The 6695-nt window shown below is 37.8% G+C and overlaps 1 protein-coding gene across 3 annotated transcripts in view; it reads right to left on the reverse strand.

Moving 5' to 3' along the window:
• Positions 1-5035, reverse strand: part of LOC308084603 (cingulin-like) — a 62875-nt gene extending 57840 nt beyond the window's left edge. For all 3 annotated transcript variants that reach the window (XM_080427338.1, XM_080427337.1, XM_080427336.1), the window contains exon 1: positions 4878-5035. The gene's annotated coding sequence lies outside the window, so the exon portion shown is untranslated. The remainder of the gene's footprint in view (positions 1-4877) is intronic.
• Between the last annotated feature and the right edge of the window lie 1660 nt (positions 5036-6695).

Here is a 6695-nt window from a genome sequence, read left to right on the forward strand (position 1 = left end):
GGGTAAAAACATAACACTGACCTTATAGTACACAGTGACATAAGCAACACAGATTTCAAATTAATAATGGGTGTGTTAGGTGTGTCAGTACGGTCCATCATGCTTGCACATTGGCCCTTGGCTATAGACACACCTATGAAAATCCAACATGCTCATTATTAATTTGTTTGTTGTAGCCGTGTTAACCTGAAGTGGAAAACACACTGCAAAATCAGCCTGGGGTTTCATTCCCTTTGAGCGGTTTGTCTATGTGGTTTATGTCCAATGTTATTGAAGTTAACCCTTTAATGCGTTCTATCCAGGAACGCATCTGTGTCATTTTAGGATTTATTTGGCTATTCAAAAATAGCAGATATACAAGCTCATAGCGCGGCACCGAGTGCCGCACTATGAGCTTGTAGATCTGCTATTTTTGAAAAAACGTGAAAATGTTGTGCAAATATTTGAACATACATTTTTAAAGGTTTTTTTTTTTACTCAAAGCTTTGCTTCTGGGGGTCCCCATTACAAAATATTTTGACATGGCCGTCAGTGGCCAAATACATATAATTTTGGGGGTCCCTGACATGAAAAATTTATGTTTTTTCTAAAAGATGTTTTAGAAGGATTTAGAAGAGATTTGTAAAATCCCCAGAAGCAAAGTCACAAATGCTTGTTTTTAAAAAAAAAATATATATATATACACATGTATATGGCCCTATCCTCATTGACCAGGCCTTGTCAAGAAATCAAGAAATTAAGAAAAAAAATTAAAATCTATTTTTGAATAGCCAAAGAAATCTTAAAATGACACAAATAATGCTTTCCCGGTATTAAAAGGTTAAAAGTGGAAGAGCTGTAGTACCAGGTGGTAATGGAGCTATACAGCCTTGCATGCCACTGAAGTGGAGTCAGAAGTATGTGGGCCGTTTGAGTCTGCGAAAGATCAGAGCCCTGTATTAATACATACTGAGGGTCCCTGGACCACACTTTGAGACCCACTGTTGTAGCAGAGTGTTTCCAGTGAGCCAGCATGCACAATATCAGACTTTGTTTGACCAGAATGGAACAGAGCCCTTCATTAGTATCATTGGTAACACTGTGAAGGAAGTAAGGAAGAGAGGCCCAATAGAGCCCATTCACTTAAATGAGACACTGCCTATCTCCCCCACCACTCCATGGGTGAACTAGATACTGCTGCTCTTTCACCCACACACACACAGCTTCTTCTTGGCAGCACATTGGCATAACAAAGAGGGACGTCAGTGTCACCAAATACCACACAACTAGCACCATACCTACAGTACATAAAAGCTGCCCTGCCCTATCTCACATTCACACACTTAAAACCCTCTCTAGCCTATACTTAGTAAACTGAACCTGAGTTGGCTCTGTACTTCTTTTCCATTTACCAAAAATAGCAGATCTACAACCTCACAGTTACTGTATACAGCTATTTTTGGCAAATGTCCCCCTCAGAACATGAATGCTATGTTGCTTTGAATCTGTCATGCACACACACGAAGGGCTGTCACGATTAAAACGTTTAACTTGACGATTAATTGTCATACAAATAATTGTGAGTAACGATTTAATCATATTTTCTTTTTGGCATTGAACATTGGAACATAATGAATACAAATATGATTTATGTTTGCCTTTTAGGCTTCGTAAACCAAAGTTGCACAGGTAAGATATGACAAATAACTTAAAGGGATATTTCACTTTAAAAAAAACTTTGGGTCATTTTATCGTCTACACACGCTTTTGTGAGCCCCCCAGACCGTTTTTAAGTTGCTTGATTCAGTATTTAGATATTTGATATTCATTTAATCAGACACGCCCCCTTCCTATACAAACCCATTATAACTTCAAACTCAATTTTTAACATGTTAGATTCATCAAAAACACCCGTCCTTGGTTCTGGTGACTCACCCTGCCCTCCTAATGCGTGAGGGGGCCATGTTTTTTCGATAACTTTTTAAATTTATTTTTAATATTTCTTTTGGAAAATGAAAAAATTAAAGGTAGTGTAAGTGATTTGCAAAGTTTCAAATAATTGCAAAATGGGTCTATGTTCTGATAGTGCTCGTTACTATAGAGTGTCCTGTCCATATAAAGAGTCTCCATGTCTCTCCAGCTCTTTATAAAACAGAAAATGTATTTTGTAGTTTTCTTTTTTTTTTTTGTAGTTTCATTTCCAATTTTATCCAACCAGGACAGAGAACTCAATCAGGATACAGATTAAACAAGTGAAATTGGAAGTGATGACACTAAGAAATGAGCATGCAAAATTGGAACTGAAAACTATACAAATTAAGCTTAAAAATGGGTACTTTCTCCTGATTGGCTGAGATTTTGACACCTACCGAAAAATGTATTTTCTGTTTATTAAAGAGCTGGAGAGACGGGGAGACTCCTGTTACTGAACAAACACTCTATAGCAATGATTACTATCAGAATATAGTATTTTAACCTTTAAAAAAAATACTTTTTGTTTTAACCAAAAAATATCACTTACCCTACCTTTAAATACAATAAAAAAATTAAATTAAATAAATGAAAAAAGTAATCGAAAAAACACGGCCCCCTCACGTATTAGGAGGTCAGGGTGAGTCACCAGAACCAAGGACGGGTGTTTTCAATAAATCTAACATGTTAAAAATGGAGTTTGAAGTTATAATGGGTTTGTATAGGAAGGGGGCGTGTCTGATAAATTGAATATCAAATATCTAAATACTGAATCAAGCAACGTAAAAACGGTCTGGGGGGCTCACAAAAGCCTGAGTAGACGATAAAATGACCAAAGGTTTTTTTGAAAGTGAAATATCCCTTTAAGTATAAAAAGGAATGACTGATTTAATCATGTTATACTTTTTTTTTTAAATAGCGGAAATAGCTGATGTACAAGCTTACAACGTGTAAGCTTGTATATTGGTTATTTCTGCTATTCTCAAGCTTTTAAGCTATACTAACTATGGGTGCGTTCGAAAATACAGCACTGAGCGCACTGGCCAATACAAACTAATAGGCGAGTGTGCTCCGGTGCGTAATTTTCGAACGCGCCCTATATGAGACCCATAGCTATACTATACTAGCTATACTAACTATATATGTCTATGAAATTAACTCAAGGACCCCAACGGAAACAAGTCCGCAAGGACTTTTTTGGCCGGACCTTTTAGACTGTGTTGTTTTACATTCTTTTGCCTAATAAAAATTTCAATCAATCAATCAAACTTGCAGTATTATTACAAGTTATTAAAGAAATCGTTTCTGTTTAACAGTGATATAAGTGAAACTTATAATAACTGTTAAAAAGGAACATAACCCGTGAGTATTAACAGGGACGCGGGAAGTGGGGTGCTGAGGGTGCTGCAGCACCCCTGGTGGTGGGGAAGAGAAAGAAAACAAATTGGATTTTTTTTTTTTTTTTTTAATTAAACAAATATATATCATTTTAAAAGTCTATATACACACTTATATATTAAAACAATGATGTATTTAACTTTGGGGAATAAAATATTTGTTGAAAAAGGTGAAAAAAGGTGAAAAATGTGAAAGAAATCGCGGGACACATGTGAAAAAAAATCGCGCACGCGTGCGGAGTCCCCCGCCAAGCCCAGCCCCCCCTGGCATAAATGACTTCCAGCGTCCCTGAGTATTAAAGCACAGGGTGTAAGATAGACCACTAAACTACCTGGAATGCATGCACTGTCTGTCAGATGGATGTGGGGAAATCAATAAATCAACTTGCCGAGCAGCAGCAGTTTGCAGAGCTACAGTTTGAAGAGACTTTTAAGTTTGATTCTAGTAGAGAATAAAAGCCGAGATGCGTCTGTATCCATTCATTCATTCCATCCACAGTCCATAAAGATGCACATCTGATCTGATCGCACAGTACAACAACTTTATAATAACTCCTATCGTTAGCTCCTGCGGGCTAACCCAACCTAAGACTGTCACAGCCTACTTGGTGACCCATCGGAGTCTGTGACCCGTCACCCAGAGCCGTGCATACTGTCACATGCACGTGAGAGGACGGGCAGGCAAATCAACTGTAAACATGAGACGATCTGGTGACAGTAATGTGGGGAAACGATTCGCCTTTTTTCGCCTGAAACAAACCAAGGACGGTCACAGAATTCGACAGGTCACCAGTTCCGGCGCAACACCTCAAACTCTCGCTAGTCGCAAAATCATGAGAAAACTGATAATAAACACAGTAATAATCAGACCCACACCCGGGTGTAACATCTTATTTATAAGGCAACATAAATACGAGGTTTATACTAACAGGTAGCTGCAAATCATCTCCGATCACGCAGGTTAGGATGATAATAGTTTGGATTTCCTTCAGTCATGGATGAACTTCAACCTGGTGTTAGCACTTTCTCCCTTTTTGGCCCGTACATCTACATAAACGTTCAGATTTCAAATATAAAGTGCTTAACCCATGGCCACTGACGTTACAATTATGTACGGGCTCTCAGAAGCACCCGTATATTCCGTATTGTTCAATAAAAAGCATTGTAATCCAATTGGTGGCCATTTTTTCATAGTTATAATGTATCAGAGTGCAATTCATCTCCCAACAGGTAGGGTCGCGTAGTTGAAAGTCTATGGAGAAAAAAACTGAGAAAATGGCCATCAATCAGATTAAAATGCTTTTTATTGAATAATATGGAAGGTACGGGTACTTCTGAGGGCCCGGACATAATTGTAACATCCGTGGCCATGAGGTAAGCACTTTATATCTGAAATCTGAACGTTTACGTAGATGTACGGACCAAAAATGGAGAAAGTGCAAACACCAGGTTGAAGTTCATCCATGACGGTCGTGACAGATGACCGTCTTGTGATCCATTTCCTCAAAAGTCCGAAACAAACAAACATACCTCTTTTCTTTTTGATCAAACTGCAAATTCCTCTTGTTGTCTCTGAGACTTGATCCCTTCTAAACGTGATCTAAACGGATCTGTATGATAAATCCATGATCAAAAGACACGCCGAACATACTGTAAAGTCCATGGTTCATTATGATGAGACACTATGAGCTGCAACCTGTTACCTTTGTCACACACTCTGGACTCCAGGGTGTTGATTTAACCAGTGTTGCCAGATGTTGCGACAGAAACAAGCAACCAGGTCTAGGAAAACAAGCCCAAAAGAAGCGACAATAGGCCATGCCCACATGGCCTATTGTCGCTTCTTTTGGGCTTGTTTTGGTTGCGGAGCAATTTGTATGGGTTGCGAATAAATATCCCATTGTTTTCGTTTCCTACATTAAAAAAAATAGTATTATTTCAAAAGATTTTAAAAATATTAAACAATAAAAGTCACAACTTTTCATGAATTAAAAGTTATTCCAACATTTTTCAAAAGTATAAAAAAATTAAAAAAGTAGTAGTGAAAATAGCAGATCCACTAGCCCTAGAATGTCTGTGATCTTACATACATTTCAAGTATTCCAAATACACAGTCATAGATCTCTCTCGGTCCCCCACTGTGTAGTGCCGATCTGCGCGGACATAAAAGTGCTCTAAACTCCGTCTGTACTCACCCAATAATTAATTCCTAAGACGTCTAGTCATATTTTGTCCTCTAGTTTCATATCCATGTGAAAGTTCTGCCAGAAAACGTGTGTTTAGTCAAATATCTCCACTTTTTCACGAGCTGCACACGGACGTCTTTCTGTACGACGCGAGGGGCCAGGAATGATTGCAGCACTGAATATACGTAACTTCCTTTAGGACGCACAAATGTTTGGGACACACAATTGACAGGTGCTTGTGATTGCTGCGGGGTAATGAATCATACTTGAAATGTATGTAAGATCACAGACATTCTAGGGCTACAGATCCACAAGCTCGCAACACGGGGCGAAGCAACTCATTGTGTGTTTGTAGATTTACTATATTGGGTCCTGGGCAAACGTCTAATTTCACTTTTGGGTCTTGAGCTAAAGTTGCTAAACAGTATGGGAACCATATAGGCCACATGAGCACTTTAAGTTTAAACCTATTAAAATGTGTTATTATTATCTTATTATTTTTAAGTGACAAATTATGTATATTTCTGAAACATTTTAACAACACAAATCTGGTACGGGGGTCCCTGGCACATTTTCTTTTTTAGATAGGGGGTCTGTGGACTAACATTAATTTGTGGGATTTCCTTGACATGAACATTTTTGGTTTAAACAACATTAGGAAACAAGTCCAAATAAACAACTACACTTTAGAAAGAAGTCCAAATAAACAACTACACTTTAGAAAAATAAACAACTACACTTTAAAGTCCAAATAAACAACTACACTTGAGAAAGAAGTCCAAATAAACAACTACACTTTAGAAAGAAGTCCAAATAAACATTACACTTTAGAAGTCTAAATAAACAACTACACTTTAGAAGTCCAAATAAACAACTACACTTAAGAAGTCCAAATAAACAACTACACTTGAGAAAGAAGTCCAAATAAACAACTACACTTGAGAAAGAAGTCCAAATAAACAACTACACTTGAGAAAGAAGTCCAAAAAAACACAACCCGCAACTAATAATTACAAGCGACTTTGCAGAAAAAGAAGCCCAAAGTCGCTTATAATAAGCGGACATGGCAACACTGATCTCTTGGTTGTTAAATAAACACTCTGGATTGTAAGAGTGTGGGATGGAAACTAGATCCGCCCACTATGTGTAGGACAGTGGTAGG

The sequence above is a fragment of the Gymnoscopelus braueri genome (assembly GCF_963280865.1).
Source record: "Gymnoscopelus braueri genome assembly, chromosome: 4".
Lineage (NCBI taxonomy): Eukaryota > Metazoa > Chordata > Actinopteri > Myctophiformes > Myctophidae > Gymnoscopelus > Gymnoscopelus braueri.